At 37.6% G+C, this 18,703-nt stretch overlaps 1 long non-coding RNA gene across 1 annotated transcript in view; it reads right to left on the bottom strand.

Annotated features, from left to right (window-relative positions):
• Window positions 1-12,430, bottom strand: part of LOC108446311 — a 28,303-nt gene extending 15,873 nt beyond the window's left edge. The window contains exons 1-2 of the long non-coding RNA XR_001861464.1: window positions 12,272-12,430; window positions 7,297-7,360 (exon numbers count right to left, since the gene is read on the bottom strand). This is a non-coding gene — a long non-coding RNA (uncharacterized LOC108446311). The remainder of the gene's footprint in view (window positions 1-7,296; window positions 7,361-12,271) is intronic.
• Between the last annotated feature and the right edge of the window lie 6,273 nt (window positions 12,431-18,703).

Here is an 18,703-nt window from a genome sequence, read left to right as displayed (position 1 = left end):
AGTGGCAGTAGCTTGAGAAGCAGGACTGTATCTTCATCCTAATCTATGTTTGGCAATAGAAGCTATTAATTCTCAGGACACTTTTCTCTTTTTTCTCTTTTCCCTTTCCCCTTTCCTTTCCTTTCCTTTCCTTTCCTTTCCTTTCCTTTCCTTTTCTCTTTTCTCTTTTCTCTTTTCTCTTTCCTCTTTTCTTTTCCCTCTTCCCTTTTCTCTTCTTTTCTTTTTTCTTTTTTCTTTTTTCTTTTTTCTTTTTTCTTTTTCCCAGAGAGACTGGAGAGCAGGTATCTGGTTCATACTAAAAGGGAGAAATATTACTTCCCTGTACAATTAATCTCATAATCATTTTTAGGGTTCTCAAGACTAAGTAGAAGAATTAAGGTAATAAACCATGTAAATGGGCATTATAGAAGTAAAACATTTTCAAAATCAGATAATAAAAGACTGGAAATTAAATGAAATTTAGAATTGCCATCAAATACAATAAAAGACAGGTGTTTAGCAATTAAAAAGGATGATCATTGTAACTGGGGCAGCTGAAAATGGTAAGAGAACAGATGTTCCTCAATAGTACTTCCATATTAATTCTATTTTAACAAAGAATGTTTGATTTTCACTTGCTTCCCTGAAAATATTGCACTACTGTTAACTCGTTAAAAAAATGGAAGCTAGTGATAATACTTTCATTACCAGTTTCATAATACTATAAAATTGAACAATAAAAATAATTGTGCACTGGTTTTACACATCAGTTAGGTGGCTATTGCATAGTTATTTGCTAGACTTACTGAACATAAATAATGTTTCTCAACTACAATTTCTAAAAAACCCATCAGATGGTGGAGAAAACAAACCAAAAATTCTTCTGGAGAATCATCTGTTGACGTAATGAATGTGCTTTCCTCCCTCAATCTTTCTGATCCTAGCAAGTCCTAATGATACAATATCTCAGTTCATATTAGTCTCTTTCCAGAAGACATTTTAATGACCAGGTATTTTACATTATTTATTTTCCAAATTGGTGAAATATTAAGAAGAATTATATTTGCACTCTAGCATTTCATAACACTAAATTCATAAGGATGATTCACATTTTTGTCTGGGTAGCTTGAGAGAGATTGTCTAATGACCAATGCTAGCATTATATACATACAAACATACAACAGATATAAGGTTAGATTTTTTTTAGATTTAACTTTTTATTTTTGTAAATGTCATTTTACACACATATATCATTTTTATATTCTTGCTTGACTACCCTACCACCAAAGGATCTGACAGCAAGCTGAAGAGAAAGATTTCCCAATTCTGTAGATTTATGCCTATATCTGGAAGTTATACTGTATATAATGCATTATAGATCACAGAGATAAGTCAAAACCCACTTTAAAAAATATGTGAAATATAATTATGAAAAATACACATGAAATAAAATATTTACCTCAAACTCATCTGTACCTGATGCAAATTTATCTCCTTTATTTCTCCCCTTTTCCTAATCTAATTCTCCTCCGCCTTCAGTGTCACTGCCTAGTCGGCTTTTAAAAAGCACGTGAACTGACTGCCAGGACTGCACAGACTGAGAAAAGGCCTGTGCTGTTCTGTGATAACATGATCTAACACCCAAATATTAAGTGAGAAAGTACAGACATCAGCTGTTGAGTCTATTGGTTGCTCCAAAGTGTTCCAGGTGGGACCGTAACAACCATTTATTGAGTTTGCTATGAGCTGGCATTGCCAAAAGTACATAATTTTCACAATGTTCACAACGTTGTTCACAAATTTAAAAGAATTATGAGAAAACTGTATCTCAATCTGTCATTTATTTATTTTTATGCAGTTGGAAGTTATTGTACATGAACTAATTTGCAGGAAAAAATACTAATCTTTTTAGAAAATATAATAAACATACATGTTCAGAAGTAAAATACCCATATTGAGTCAGCCTGATGAACTGTATTTAAGCTAAATTGTTGTTACTAAGACCTAAAACAGTTTGTATTTGCCTAAAATTCAGAGATTACAAAGCATAGCTTTTAGATGCCTCGGGGATGATTAAGTCTTATATACCACATGAAGAAAATATTGGGAGAAGGGAAATTATTTTTGTGTCAGTGTTGAACTCTTGTTTTTTAATTTCCTGAAATGGGATTGAAAGGTCCATTCTGAAAAAAACAGAACCAACTGATGTGCAGTCAAAGAATGGTATCAAACCATCAGCTTCTAATGCTGCCTTTTGAACAGCAGATAAAAGACAATTATAAGATAATGGAAGACAGGGAAATGTCAAAGAAAAGTGTGAATAATATAAAGTAACAGAAAAATTTGTCTAATAACTGAAAAACTATAAAGTGACATGGCTTTCTCAGTCTGCTGAGAAACAAACTGCATAATAAAATTTAGATGTATTTTTGCTTTCAGTAATTGAATTCACTAATAATTATTTGGAGAAAAAACCTGTTCAAAGCAAAGCAACAGTATACTGTTTACATCATTATCAGCAGTGTAATTTGGCACTTAATTTAAACATTTAGAAGGGCACAAATTGTTTCAACTGCATAAAGAGATTTTTGGTGTGAAAAGTAACTTGGCACTGAGATTAAATTAATCTGTTGTCTAAGATTTCCATTTTAATAGGGCAATTTAAAAAGAGTCATTAATACATTTTAGTGGTTCTAAACTAAATATAAAGGACAAACCCAGCATATTTACATGACCATTTCCCATGTGTTTGGCATTCTGTCCATATAATTAATACCTCATTGAATTTAAAAGGCCTTTCGTGCGGTGACTTTAATGTGCTTCACAGTTATTAAAAACCCCCCACATTTCATGATACCATATGAACCAACAAACATCCTGAGATGAAGCTGTTCTTTCTACTGAGTATTGATTTTACTGGTTTTGTACCACTGACCTAAACGGGCCAAAAATTTTACACTTGCAAGTTTCCGTACAATTTGTTCCTATTCAAATGAGTATCTATAACAAAACCACGTACTAGTGTGGGTTCTTCCCGAACTATCTTAAGGCACTTTACAGTCTGAATGCAATGAGAATGAGGCCTTTTAGCAACTGTATTTCAGCATGGTGAGTTAAATGTTTTAATGATTTCATACTGTTCCTTTCACTGTTCTCCGTGAATACAAAAAAAGTGAGTCTATGCCAGAACAATATTTATTTTTCTTCACCATGACCCATTCACTTAACAGCAGGAGAGACACCTATAAGAGGTATTTGGAACAAAACTTACCTCTAGGGTTATGCTTTGTGTGGGGAATATCTTAATTAAGTTACATTGCAATATTGAAACTTGAGAATGAGGTCGTAGCCTGCTGTAGCATGAAAGCCTTTAATTTGCACACTTCTGTTATATTGAATAATCAAGGAAACTTTAATTGAGCACTTCTGAGCACTCTAGAGCCCTGGGTGTTCAGAGTTTCTATGCACTTATATTGTGCTCTCTGTGCTGTGGTTTAACTCTGCACAGTTATTTAGGAGCTCATTTAAGGCAATTAAAAACTACAGCTGGGTTTTTGTTGGACTGGCTGTGCTCAACTGAGTTGGGTAATTAGACTCAAATGGATACCTTGTACCCACTTCAGCCTCAGAGTTGTGTGTGAAGCAGAAAAACATTTTTTTCCTGAGTTTTTGCTCTTACAGAGAAGAAACAAATATGTGTGATTTACAATAGGGTCATAAAATTATTTCTTCGTTGCTAATAACAATTCACATTAACTTGACATTTTTAAAAAAATCCAAGGTAGTTTATATTCAAAATATTTTGGCAGCTCTTGGTATTTCCTAATATTGGCTTAAATGCCATTTAAGATTCTTTGAAAACCTTACCAGTCTCAGACCTCAATAACTTGAAATGTTTTCTGGGGCTCATAAAACCACCTAAGTGACATTTATGTCAGTAGTTGCCTAGGTCTGAAAAGTAGGTCCTCAGGAGCCTGCCTCAGCTGCCAGGCATCCTCAGGGCTCCTGCATTACTTATGCAAACAGCTTCTGCAAAGCAGGTAGGCTGGCAGCAGAGCCTCTGTTTCCAGACATGCCCACAAATCCCCAGGCAACATCCTGTTCAGGGCCATCAAGAGTATTTCACAGCTGTGTCCTACAGGGAGTTACAAACAACACACCATCCTACCTGCTCTTCCTCAAGCAGCTGGGAGGCACGAAGAGAGAGGCACTGAAGGGACATCTGTGCTACGTAGCACACAAGGATGAGGGAGCCAGCTCAAACACTGAGCCCTTGAGCATAGAAACTGCTCCTGCATTTACTCCCTGAACATGTTTTGTACCATCCCAATTCACTCCCCTAAAGATGAATCTGCAACATAGATCAGCATTACCCATCTTGAAAGGCCAGGGGTCAATTTTTGACTCAATAATCTCTGAGAACAGACAGTGAGACCCTTTCCATTGCACTGAGCTTCCACCAAAATGCAGCCAGGGAAGACAGCTGGGACTATATCATCCTATGATAGCATTCAGAGGGTTAATTCTCAGCTAAACCTGAGGAGATGTAGAACACCCTCAGCCTACAAATACAACATATTTTAAGGCAGAAATTCCTTTCTGAAAGTAGTGGGGGGAAATTCATACAAGAAGAAAAACAAAAGGAAAAAAACCCGATTTTTCAGTCTTGGAGTCTGCCCTTGAGGGGACAAAGATCAGCTGAAACACAGATGAGTTTAAATCATATTCCCCAGATACCACATATTTTGTATGAAGTGGAATAAATTCATCCAAGAAGCTGCAGTAGGAATAAGATTCCTCAAAAAACCCCATTGCCTGGCAAATAGACTGCAGTTTTAGAAGGCTGGAGTTGGAATTCCAGAACCTACTCCAAATCAGTCAAAATAAAGGCTTAAAAGCCATTTTCTGAACTTCAAACTTGGCCATCTTGAATCCCATTGTGCTGCTTCATTGTGGAAAAGCCCGAGGAAACTGTTCTCCTCTTTAATATTTTCTGTTGATTAACTCATACATCCTCCTTCTCAATATAATGACCCCTGCTAAAATCATGCTCAGAATGTGATTTTCCCTATGCATGCTTACAGACACGTGTATCTCTGACCCTTCCAATGGCAGATAACTGCTTGCAGCAATTCAACACATTTCCATGACTAACTACACCGAGCACTGGAAATACTATGGGTAAGTTTTTCACTATTTGGATTTACACAACACAGTGTTGCTTGCCCTGCCCAAACTGTTGCAGCAATGTCACTATACTGCTTCTTGATCTGAGCTCCTTTATATCTTTCCATAGTAATGTTACCAGGTAGGCAGAAATTTATAAAAATAAAGCATCTCAGTGTCTTTATCAAATACAGGTTTCTATCTTTAGTTTTTGGAAGAGCATATATTTAGCTCTAATAAGGATGTAGACGCCTAGCTAAAAAGAGAGTCAAATATTGGAAGAGATGGCAAGGAGAAATATGGTAAGAGCGAGAAAAAAAACCTTACTTCTAACTGCAGATTTGATGTGTTCTGAAGACAAAGATATATTGGGGTCTAGAACTAAAAACAAGGTAGTTGCAGCAGTAGGACAGAAAGAGAGAATTTACTCATAGAATCCAGGAGAGGAGGCATGAGAATACCCACGTCTTTTTTCTTTTTCCTGTGAAGCACTTGCATAATGAATTTCATTGGAAAGAGAACTGAGTATTAAAGCTGATTTGCTCTATTGAAGAGGTTTAGACTTTCTGCTCCATTTAGTTATTCTTTATGATGCCAAATTCTGAAAGTAGAGAGCTGCAACTGGTAATCCTATTATGCAAGATAATATATGAGAAGTAAATGTCTCCAGTAAGTAAACTATAAAGGAAAACTATTTTTCTTTAAAATGTTCTTCAGTGATTTCAAAGAAATATAAAGAAGCTGTGTTCTCTCAAAGGCACAGAATTAGACCAATTTTATAGCAGTGGAACTACAAATGTAGTTTTGCTTACTCCTCCTGCTTCATACTTTTACTTCTTTTACTTTAAGAGATGTATGTCAATTGTACCAGTAGTGCACTTTTTTTCTTCCTCATAGGAAATATAAAAAAAATTCTGATTATAGCCTTCATTTTCATGCTAACAAGTAAAAATTAAAAGAATACTGAAGGGAGATTAAAAAGGATAGGTATGCCTCTGCACGTGCATGCACTGTGACCTACTTAGTTATATTAATAGGGCAGAAGTTTGCAATAAAACTGAGGCAGATCTAAAATACTCCCAAACTGTCATCAGTAACAAAGTCATAAATCACAAATTTCATTTATTAATTTTGTACTTCAATAGCATAAGGTGTTTAAGTATTTACAGTTGTGGAAGTGTAACTACAAGTGCACAACCTCTTGGATTTAGAGATAACCAAAGAGAAGACAATAAGAAATGAAAAAAATTTCTGTGGAAAACAGTCACAAAGGGAAACTTGACCTTCAGGCCAACAGATTTTTCATTCAGCAGTATAATAAGAACAACATGCATTTTTAATTGGCTTGTGACTCCTTTCCAATTTCCTGAAATTATGTTGATTGAGACAGTTAAGAATATAATCAAGTTTGCAATAGTAGCTGATAAATTACCTGTATTATTGTTATATAACATTAGGATTAAAATCTTAATTAAGTAGACTCAATTAAAAAACAGTTTGTGTATGCCTCTCTGTTCACCAATGAAAAAGGAATTTACCAAATGTGTTCAATGAAGGAGAACTCGTTTTGAGAAAAGTACTTCGAAACTTGATTTATGCTTTCTACAGTTTTAATTTTAAGGTCTTGAAAGTGGATAGTGCAAAACCTTAGAAGATTCAAAGTCTCTTTGCCTACAATTTAGTTTACTTCTCAGTCATGCCTGTCTCCTACATGGTTTAACGTATTCATATCTTATTCCTGCTTGCTTTTGGCCTGTACTGAGAAGTGAGCTGCCCATTAAATAAACCTGGACATTTTTCATATTTAAGAAAAGCAAGCACTCTATGTATTCATGTTTTTCTACTGGTTCGGAATCCATTTATGCATATTATTTAGTACAGGATGAGGCAACAGGATTGATATGCTAAAAAAGAAAGAGAAAGAAAGTGTAAGCCTTTCAATTTTACAAAATAAAGCATTTGAGAATAGTAGCTCCAACAAAGCAACTGACCTGTTCAGGACAGCAGTCAAAAATTTTAAATTACATACAATGAGTGCTAGGTAGAAACAAACAAAAAAAAAGAATGTAAAATCAGATACCAGCATAATGACAGTCTTTTGCTTTGCTACTCTTCACATTGTGCTACAGTAAAGTTATTCCCCACTCCTACCTTAGCCCTATCGCATCCAGTGGTCTAAGTTCCTCTCCTTCCCTGTCAGTGGTGTTAACTTCACCTGGAAAATGCATAATTGTGACAGTGAATTCAAAAGATTTAAACTTTCACATAAGAGTTCAGCACCAATGTAATTTTACAGTTTTTGAAAGAGCTGCAGAATAAAATCTTATGGCCTGCTCTTTGCAAGGTCAGGCTAGCTGGCCTTGGAATTTATTATTTCTAGGATTCTTCTTATCAGGATACATTTGAGACATCATGTATGGCACAGAGGTCAGAATTGTTTTGATCGCAGCTTTTCTTTCCTTCAGTAAGAATACTCTCAGATGCCGTGAGTCAAACCCTGTACAAGCCCAAAATATATCCAGACACGTTCACCAGAAATCCAAAACAGCAAGAAGTCCTTAGTGTATCTTAAAGAGCCATTGCTTTACAGACTCTAGGGAGCAGAGGGCCAGGGAACAGTCACATCACAATGTCATCAGTAAATCCACAGATATATCCACTGTGGCAGGTGATAACCTATCCACACACAACACTTCGCTGAGGCAGTGCTGCCTGAGCTCTGAGCAGATCTGCAGTTATTCTTCTCAGTTTTCAGAGAAGAGGTGGGTCAGCTCCAGTCCTGAAGTCTGTATTAGCTGTAACTTTATAAACCCATCCTCTTTGGGTGTGATGCCAGCCTCGTTGATGTCAGGTTTTTATAATCATCTCAGAATAACCCTGTACTGTCACTGAACTCACATTTGCCTTACACCTGCCCTCTGTACACTGTGTCACACTTCATGCTGCAGAATAACAAGGATGTCCTAAAAGGCCATATCATCATTGTCTACTCCTAACTATTTTTGTTTCTGCCTAGAGAATACTTTAGCGACCATTAGCTAATAGAAAGACTAACTGTAAAGTGTCTTCCCTCATCAAATGCAAATGTAACAAAATTCACAATTAGAAACCTGCTGAATTAGAACAGTACTTACAGGAAGTTATAATGATTTAACTGGAAGAAAGGCATATAACCAGGAGCCACAGGTAAGACAGAAATAAAGGTCTGGCTGAATATATAGAACTCCTAGTTGTGAATCTCCCATAATTGTGAAAAAGTGAGTGAGGCAAAACACATCAATATTGAGAGTAATCCATACATCTGCAGAGGTAGTACAATCTTGCAGCTGCAGACTTACTTTTGTTAAGATGAAAGAATTCTGCAGGCCATAAGGGAAAATAATGGGCGCAAATACATGAAGAAAATAAATGGAAATAGCAAGTGTCTGAAACTCATTAGTTGAATAACAGCTGAAAGTAGGAAAATTAGAAAAGAAACTTCTACTTAAATGTGCTATAGTTAGAGGCTGTGCAGAAGGAGAGACTATAATGCAATCTCCACATTTTGAAATATACAAGTCAAATGTACATTTTAAAACCATTCCCCAGTCATGACTGTAATTCCTGTTCTGTGCTTTTGTGTAGCATTAATAATTACTAAGAAAGTCATAGCCCAAGAGAGAGTATTTAATAAGCACATTTTTCAGTTAGTAGAGTCTTCAGGAAATGAACAAGAAAAAGATCAGTCTTTGGGAAATGGCTAAATACAGGGCTCTCTGTGTTTTCTTAAGATGAGCAGTCATCAGAGTGTAGATCTGTAATGGCACACATATGACTGTGAGTGAATATATTATTTTCTTTGACAGAGCTAGAAAATCCAATAACATTGCAATGTCAGGAACAATTGTTAAGACAAAAAAAAAATAAAAGAAAAAATAAATTAGTGACAACAAGGCTAAAATTTTAAGTACAAACGTGGAAGTCCTAAAAGAAGTCTAGGAAGTATGATTAGAGTGATAGCAAAGCATTCAAATCCCTTTATTCTTATAATTTCCTAAGGTGCTTCTTTCTGCTTCATCTGAAGAAATCAGTATTTTATCTGGCAATGTTTCCTTATGTTCCTCAACTGTCTTTAGAGGACATTTTTAGAGGGCTTTGAGATTGATAGCTCATCTATATATATATATATCAGCATCTGGTCTTCGTGGTCAATTAATGACAGCTGAACCAAAGAAGTGACTACCCAGAATCACCAAACTATCTAGCTTTAAATGGCTTTGCTATATTTTTCCCAAAAATACAAACATATTCCTCTTGATCCTGGGCAACGACTGATTTCCCCATCCCAACTTTTGGATTCCTACACTGTTAAAATTATTATCCTGCGTCAAATGCCTGTTAGGTCAGATGTTGCCACAGACGGAAGATGAGAAATTAGATCAGTGTGCTGGAGGTATGAAAGAACAGAAAAACAGTTAAGTGCCAGGCCATGTATCCTGCAGCCATGAGGTCTGGTATCCCTGTTATGGATGCAGGCTGACTGGTTTCCAAGGGTATGGCATGAAAACCTCACTTGACTTGTTCTATTTATCCATGTGTGGGTTTTTTGCCTATTAAAAAAAATCCAAAAATGAGTAAAATGTGAACAATCACTTTTTTTGCTTAGCAAGCTGCTCTCTGCCCACTAGTCCTAAATTAAGTTCATCCTCTGAATCTTTTAGTGTTTCTTGCCTTCTCTGTGCTCTTTCAGTTGTTTTCTGCTCAACAGGGGACCCTATTGGATTGCTTACAGTTGCACTTCAACTAGAAATAAAGAGAAGAAAATCTAATAAAAGTCCCAGATCATCCCTATAACAAAACTCTAAGAAGTTTCTTATTTACAAATATTATAGCCAGTATCATCTGATTTTTACCTCTTCTGCAGAATTCTGAGGTATTTGCCAGGTTTTTATCCAAGAAAAGGGAACAGAGAGTGCATATGTAGTTATTTTATGTGTAGATGTCAAGGTTTTGGCAGTGGGGGGCCACAGGGTTGGCCTCTCTGAAATGGGAGCAGGGACTGACCAATGCCAGAACAGCTGGCTGCAAAATGGACCCCCCACACGACACTGTTGAGCTCATCAGCCAAGCCTGTGGTGCCTCTGTGATGACATATTTAAGAAAGGGAAAAAACACAGAAGAAGGAGGAGGTCCTGCAGGCACAGGAGCAGAAACTCCCCTGCAGCCCATGAAGGACCCTTGCTGGAGCAGGTAATTCTCTGCAGCCAGCTGAGGATCTCATTCTGGAGCAGGTGGATGGATATCCCTGAAGGAAGCTATAGACCATGAGGAGAGCCCTTACAGGAACCGAGGAAAGTGTGATGAAGGAGAAGGAGCACCACAACCCCCATTTGCCAGCCCTCCTGATCTTCTCTGGAAGAAAGGGAGAAGTTTGGGATGAAGTTGAGCTTGGGAAGACAGAGTGGAGGAAAACTGTTGGTTTAATGTTTGTCTTTGTTTCTCACTCCCTGAATCTAATCTAATGAGAAGTAAATAAATTTTGCCCACAATAGTCATTGGCAAATGTTCTCCCTGTCTTTACCTTCGACCCATGAGCTTTCTTGTCCCATTTTCTTCCATTGCCCCACTGAAGAAAGCACAGGAGTTTCTGGGTGGGAGTGTAGCCCTTATCCAAGGTCAGTCTACCACAGTTGTTCAACATGGTAGGCATGACTCAGGCCTTCCTACCCCAATCTCTTTTATGCACAACACTGAGACTGCAGAGAAATTGGTTGTCAAACAGTCACTCTGCTGCCTCCTCCACTTTTTCAACTGCCATGTTTGCTTTTAGAGCAGCCTTAGCACTTCTCCTCATTATGTTCTCAATGGGGTTTTTCACTGTCTACAATTCTCCATAGATAATTGAGTCTAGTGGTAACATTCAACATAATTTTGAAAAGACAATGATTAGATGAGGTCTGCATTCAAAGATAGATTTTCTCTATATTGTTTAAAATGGGATAGAGCAGAGCATGATAGTGCAAAGGGAGCATAAGGGTAAATAGTGTTTATAAGGAAATCTTCCATTTGGAAGAGCAGATGCATGCTTGCATGACATTAATCTATTTTTGTGATTCATGGAGCATAAAATGTTTAACTTTGATGCCCTAATACATAATTTACTTAACCATAGAGAAATGTCTAAGAAAGCAAAGGTGATAAAAAGATGATTAAGAAAGCAAAGATGATAGATAAATAAATACTATCTTGCATAATATTGTATAGAATGTATTTTTGTCACCACAAATTTACCTAAATGTTGTGAAAACAGTGCAACAGAATTTCTTTGGAGTGTAAATAACCTCATTCATTGAGCACATCTAATGCAGGTCTCCTCCCAACTATTACTGCAATTATTTAAAGATTAAGACTCCCTAAAGGTACACAATATGATAAACTACAATAAATCCTCTAAAATGTATGGTCTGAAGATACCCCACTGAACTACAGATAATGATTTATAGTCTGTTGGTAAGAGATGCAATTTAATTGCACATTGAAATATTCCTAAAGCAGCAATCATCATGTCACAGAGTACCTGCAAGATGTCAAACTCTAATTATTTTCATGACAGTGTTTCTCTAATTTGTCTGTGGTAATCTTTCACTCTGAAGGCTTATCCACAGAAAATGAAATATCAAAAAAATTATGCTCAGCTGTCATCTTTACCACATGCCATTTTGTCTAAATTTTGTCAGAATGTGAAAACAGGAAGGTGATCTGAACTGTTATGGAGCTAATCCTAATTTCCTTCATACTTACCAAGCTACAGTTAGTTTAGAAAATTATGCCTATGAATTTATAGGTAGATATATAGATAGAAGATATATGTACTTCAGGAAAAAAATAAACTCCAAATTTTTAACCCTGTGTTCAGATTCCAATCTGCTTTCCTGTATTTTGGCACCTCTGGAACTGTAGTGCTTTCAATGGAATTAAAGTATACATCTGCATACATCTGGCCAGAATGAAGTCCATCCTTCTCAGTTTCATTGGAGGAAACAAAACCAAACACATGCCCCCAAAAAACCAACCAACCAGGCAAAAAAACCCCAAACCCCTCAGCCAACAGCAAATTAGGTACTCTGTGAAATTCCCATCCCCTTACCTCAAACTCTAAATTTTCAAACATATTATTTTAGTCTATCCTCTTCAAGCAGATTCACTGTCTCTCTCCCTGTGCTTCTCTAGCTCTTGTTTGTGGTGGAGTCTCTGATGCTTTTTTTACAATTTGGAAGTGCCCCAGAGATTTTCCCTTTATCTCATAGTTGCCCTTTGATCTTTCCCTCACAAGAATACCTCCTCAGCTGGTGCTGCAGGTTCATGCTGTGATTATGTCTGGATACACTCCCCTCCAGTATCCACACAGAGATTGTTCTTGGCTGTCCTAGAGGCATGTTATTCACACCACTGCAATTCAAACAGGAGCCTAAGGGCAAATCTTAGTTTAAAATTCAGTAATTTTGAGTCTGAATAAAGTTATTACTCGTTCCTATATTCATGTCACATGCCTCCAAAAATCTCTGCTCATGGGCACAAACCATAAAGTTAGAACACAAGAATAATAAACCTGATAGGCCTGCAATCAGAAAGTATGGGGGAAGACAGGAAAGCTTATCTGAAGGTCAGTAAGAAAACTGTGGAAGAAAAGTTGAAAGACTTCACTGAAAGCAATGGTATTGTGTGTGTGGGCACTGCAAAGCAGTGCACATGACCCTCAGAGACAGTGGCCCTATACATACACTTTAAGTCCAGGAGCGACTTAATCACAATGTCTCAAAAGAAAGAGAGAATTAGTCCCCTTCATTAAAACTGATGACAACTATGTGTGATTTGCTTTTTAAACTATTCAAATAGTATATAAAGAACTGGTGGAAATGCAGAGATCTTTACTATACAGATATGCTTATAACAGTTTACACAACCATATTTCCAAGTAATTCCAGAGACAATTTATATTGTATTTCTCATTGTGTGTAATACAGCTCTGTTGCAAAGGTTTTAAATTTATTTTATTTGTAAAGTTTTTGTAATCAAATATAAGTAAAATGCCTCTTTTCAGGGCTTGATGCTTATGTGCCATGTAAGAATTTTGAGTGAAACTTTTGCATGATTTGTTACTGCTCTACCACCAGGAACCTTTGAGTCATGAAACAGAACCACTGAACAACTGAGTTCAGAAATGGCCTCTAAGACCATGAAGTCCAAAATTAACTGATCACTTTTAAGTCCACCACTAATCCACATCCCTAAGTGCCACATCTACATATCTTTTGAATACTTCCAGGGATTGTGACTCCACCACATCCCTAGACAGCCTGTTCCAACGCTCAACTGTTGCATATAGGTAAAGCCTTATAAAATGAAGGCCTTGTTGCCTTTGTAAAATCATGGTTCAGGCCTATTACTTCAGTTAGTAGAGAAGGACTGTGGGAAAGAGACATGTGGGAACCAACAGCTGGCCTGAAGGCCTCACAGGCATTGACCTTGACACAATCAGTTTGTACCCTTGAGAACTGCAACATCAACAGAAGCAAGAAGCAAAAACAACAGAAAGAGGATGTGTCAGCTGCAGAAGGGAGGATACTGGCTGATACGTAGCAAGAGTGTGTGCACGCTATAGGCAACCAATAATATTGTATTGTAGTAAGCTAACACCCAATGAACATGTAATACAAATGCTAAGAAATTGTATAAAAGAAAATGTTTAGTATTAAAGGGGGCTTTTTGCTTGCAGCTGTTGGTGTGTGTATGTCGTGTCCATCTCAACAGCGACACTCAACAACCCTTTCAGTGAAGAAATTTTTGCTAATGTCCAATCTAAACCTCCCCTAGCACAGCTTGAGGCCATCTCCTCATCCTGTCACTTGTTACCTGGCAGAAGACACTGACCCCCACCTCAATAGGTAGCTGTAGAGAACCATACGGTTCCTTCTGAGCCATCTTTTCTCCAGGCTAAGCGACCCCAGCTCCCTCAGCCACTCCTCATAGGACTCGTGCTCTAGACCAGAGGAGGAAATCGCCTTACTTCACATTTATCTGAGCCATGGGCTGACTCAGCTGGACCTTGCAGGTGAGAAGAATGGAGAAAGCATCCTCTTTCTGTCTTCTACAGTGTTTTGGGCACTGCACTAGCCCACAGTGAGCTGCACAGGAATAGAAATGAATAGGCACAGAGAATGTTACCGCTGTGTGCATATTCAATACCACTGGGTATTCAAGGTAGCCTAGATACTAAACAAGAAGTTTGAGAACCTACCTTTTGCACATAAATTGCCTAATTTTCTTTGTGAGTCTTCCCCTTATTTCTTACTTGTGATACTGTTCAAAGACCTGGTCTTACTTCGTGTATGTTTCCCTATACAGAGAGAGCAAGTCCACATTCTCAGATGTATTACACAAATGGCTTTCTTATTACCCTTTTATGGATGAGCTACCATCATAACCCTTAGAAGAAACAATTAAAACCAGTTTGAGGCAAAGGAGGTATGTTGCAAGACAAGAGGATACATCACTGAAAAGTGTCCTGTAATGTAATATTAAGCTTTAAAATTTATGGCTGTTTTCTTCCTTGTGGTGTTTTTCAATACACTTTTATTACAGGCTCTAAATTACACTCTCACAGGAAAGGTCTCTCTTTAAACCTTTAGGTCTGAATTGTTCAGATCTTTTCACACTGAATCAAACAGTTTTAAGCTGGCACAATCCTTGGCAGGCTTGTAAATCTTTCAAAAGATCTTATCCAATTACCCTTCATGGTCCACAGGCTTCTACAGTGTGATTGTTTCCTACCATGTGAGGAATTAAGTGCTCATGAAAGGTTAGGAACCAATAGAGTTGAAAAGTAAGCCAGCACATTTTTCTGTAGTTCATATACCATGGTTGTACCTTCAGAGACAGTGTAGAGATCTATAAAGAAATTCAGTCATGGTCAAGAACACTGATGGTTTTGAGTCCAGAACTCAAAGTAAGTAAGGCCAGAAGTTTTTAGTTTATTTTTGCCTCTGACAAAGGATATCAGAAGAAATCCAAGGCTGACTACTAGGGTATTGTAGCCAGGGTCAGAAACCCTCTATACTCCAACTGAAAAAAAGATATTAGCATCCTATGAAGAGATCTGAGCTCCCTCAGAAGTTGTTGGGACAGAAGCATGTCTCCTCTTGGCGCCATGATTGCCGTGCTACACTGGATGTTCAAAGGAAACATCCCCTCAACACATCGCAACCAGCGCTACACTGGGTAGCATTGATTACACAACAAGCCCAAATTCGAAAACCCAGTTCCTCAGGAAGAGATTATGGACTAACTAGAAGGAAGAGATTTTGGAGTACTGCATGAGAAGGTGACTCTTGCTCAAGAAGCCCCACCAAATAACGAGTTATCAGAAAGTGAAAAAGGCTATACTCTACCTACTGATGGACCCTGCTGAGTGATAGGAAACCATTGGAGGTGAAAAGCTGTTGTGTGGAGTCCCACACAATGAGTCTTTGAGGCTGCTGAAGGGAAAGCCATCCAACTAGCCCTATAGATTGCTAAATTACCAAATTGGCCTGTACTCTATCTCTACACTGACTCCTGGATGGTGGCTAATGCCCTGTGGGGGTGGTTGCAGCAATGGAAGAGCAATTGGCAAGGCAGGGGTAGACCTCTCTGGGCTGCTGCATTGTGGCAGGACATCACTGCACAGGTAGAAAACTTGACTCTGAAGGTATGTTCACGTACCCAAATTCTGATATCCACATGCCCAGAAGTAGTGTCACTGAAAAACATCAAAACAATGAACAGGTTGTTGTCAAAATTGCAATAGCTCAGGTGGACTTAGACTGGGAGCGGAAGGGTGAGCTATTTATAGCCCCATGGGCCCATGAAATATCAGGACATCTAGGAAGAGATGCAACATACAGGTGGACTTGTGACTGAGGGGTAGACCTGATCATGGAGGCTATCAAAGAGGTCATTCATGAATGTGAAACATGTTGCAAACAAGCAAGCTACATGCGTAAAATCTCCTTGGAAGCTCAGATATAAAATCTAAGGAAAGGAGGAGGAAGTGATGGGGGCATTTATTATTTACAATGCTTGCCTTCCGGAGAAACCACTACAGGAGTTGAAGCCCTGCTTCCTTGGAAGTGGCTGAACATCTCTTGCTGATCGGAAACTGTTGCTGCCTGCTCCGAGCTTCCCTTCCCCCTCCCCAAGACAAGCCAGGACCTGCCTCTGCCATGCGCTCTGAGCTCCTTTGTTCCAAGTGTGGGCAAAACCAAATGTAGCTCAAACTCTTCAGCAGTGTCTGATTGGCCGGTCACCCTGGGTCCGCCCCCAGTGCTCCCCTTTCCCCTTCTCCCAATAAAAGGGCCCGAGAGGGGGCCCATGCTGTTTGGCTTGCATCCCTTCTGTGAAGGTCTGTGTGTCTGTCTCTGTTTGAAAGCTTCTAATTGCAGGAATTAGGCAAACCAAAGACTATATTTCTCCCTCTTTGCTTCTACTGGTGGTATCAGCTTTGCAGCTACTATTTGCTGCTTTTAGAGCTACTGAAATGCTGGATTGCCTGTGCTACCTCTCTAGGCTGCCCGAGGCTTTCTAAGGCATTCAACTACGAGCACTAGCCGGTAAAAAGCTGTGAGTATTCCACAGGAAACAGAGAATAAACTTTTATTTTCTCTGCTTGTGAGGGTGCAAACTTTCACTTTTACTTTTGTAAACTGCTTTCACTTTTACTTTTGTAAACTGCTTCTCAACCTACGAGACATTTTCCACCTTCTTTTCTCTCCCCATCCAGCTGGGAAGGGGAATGATAGAGCAGCTTGGGCACCCAGCATCCAGCCAAGGTCAACCCACCACAACATCTAAGGTCTTAAATCTTGTCTAGGACCACAAACTATCTCTCACTTTATCTCTACCGATCATAAACCTTGGTCTTTGTTATATGTAATATACCTTCTTTGGGAAAAGTGACAAGAGGTCACAGACTTCCTAGAGTTTTTAAATATGAAAAGGAATACAGTGAAGAGTGAAGAAAGCCCTTCTTTTTGTTATTTTATATACTTATGTAACACCTTTATTAACTAAGGGAATATAAAAAATAAATATTTCCTAAGGTATTTCTTAACATCAGAAAGAATTTTAGATGTCAGCAGTTTTAACCGCAGTATTTATTCCACTGACCTATAAACTGCAATTACGGCTCTCACAGAAATGGAAGAAAATCACTAAATCAGTTTCACACGTAGCATAAAAAATATTATTTCATCTCACCCTCTTGGCCAGGATTACTAGGAAAATGGTCCTTCAAAAACATTACACGGGTAATAAAATCACAGTTAAGAACAAATGAGGAAATGCGTTCTGTAACTTTGAGGGAGAGCTTAAAGAATTCTTTTATTTGTAATACAAAAAAAAAAGGATATTGCAGTGAGAGAAATCCAGCTGCATCTTGAACCTGTGTTAGTGACCTGTAACTAAGCTCTGACATGCTGTAATTTCAAATTGATATATATACACACACACCTATTAGGATATACATATTCATTTTGTTAGGTACATATATGTTTATATATATAAAATATTCTTTTTTTCTTGCACTTCATAGTGAAAAGGACTTATTTTTCAACTGAAGAGTTATATGGAATCAACTGATACTCCAAGACCTTTCTATGTCTGATTTTCAATTGTATCTTTTATAATTATTCATTTATATTGGCACAAGACAGCAGGATCTCGAAATGGGAAACTTCCCACTATGGAACTAACTGAAAAGCAATCAACACAAGTAGAATTAGCTCTTTGTTAGTTCATTTATTTCAAACATGCTTCTGCTCTGAATAGGGAAATTAAGTTACAAGAAATTTGCAGCTTTTAAAAAGCTTTCAATTTAACAGATTGTTTTATTGTATTGTTATTCAACAAAACTTGTACTTATTTCAAACAAGAGTGTAAAATGGAGGAAATAAAAGCTGAATATGATCCCAAAGTCTATAATTAGAGGGCTTATATATGTATAAGAAAAACACTGTTAGTCATTTAAAAAAAATATTAAGGTGGTCTGGGTTTCTGCAGAGTTCAACCTTTCTGGGACTTTCATGTTTATAGATAAAAAAATATTCCAATTAATGAAACTTTGTCCAGTTCAGATGCTGGAAAGCTTGTCAATGTCATGTCTCCCAAAACTAAATTGCATTTATAAACTCATCTGTCGAATAAATAAAAGGTCACTTCTTGGTTTACAGTAAGAAATTGCTAATTATTTAAAAGGAACTTTCCAGATCCAGTGGGAGACTAGTGCTGCATTCTGAAGAGAGGAAAGATCATTACTAATTCTGTTGCTCATGGTTATTCCACAAAATTATAAATTACAGCACAGAGCTAGAATGAAGCTGACAAGTTTTTTTCTATGTTTTATTTACCAGGGCTGTACTTTACATTTTGAGTACATTTTGTTGACAATTGCACTGAATTTTTTTTTTTTTTTTATTGTGTTTGACCATAACCTTGGAGCTTTTTACCTTGATGGATGTAAAGGAAAAAAATGGAATGAAGAAAG

The sequence above is a fragment of the Corvus brachyrhynchos genome, unplaced genomic scaffold (assembly GCF_000691975.1).
Source record: "Corvus brachyrhynchos isolate BGI_N302 unplaced genomic scaffold, ASM69197v1 scaffold12, whole genome shotgun sequence".
NCBI lineage: Eukaryota > Metazoa > Chordata > Aves > Passeriformes > Corvidae > Corvus > Corvus brachyrhynchos.
Note: the sequence above shows the minus strand (reverse complement) of the source record. Positions and strands in the feature narration are given on the sequence as shown.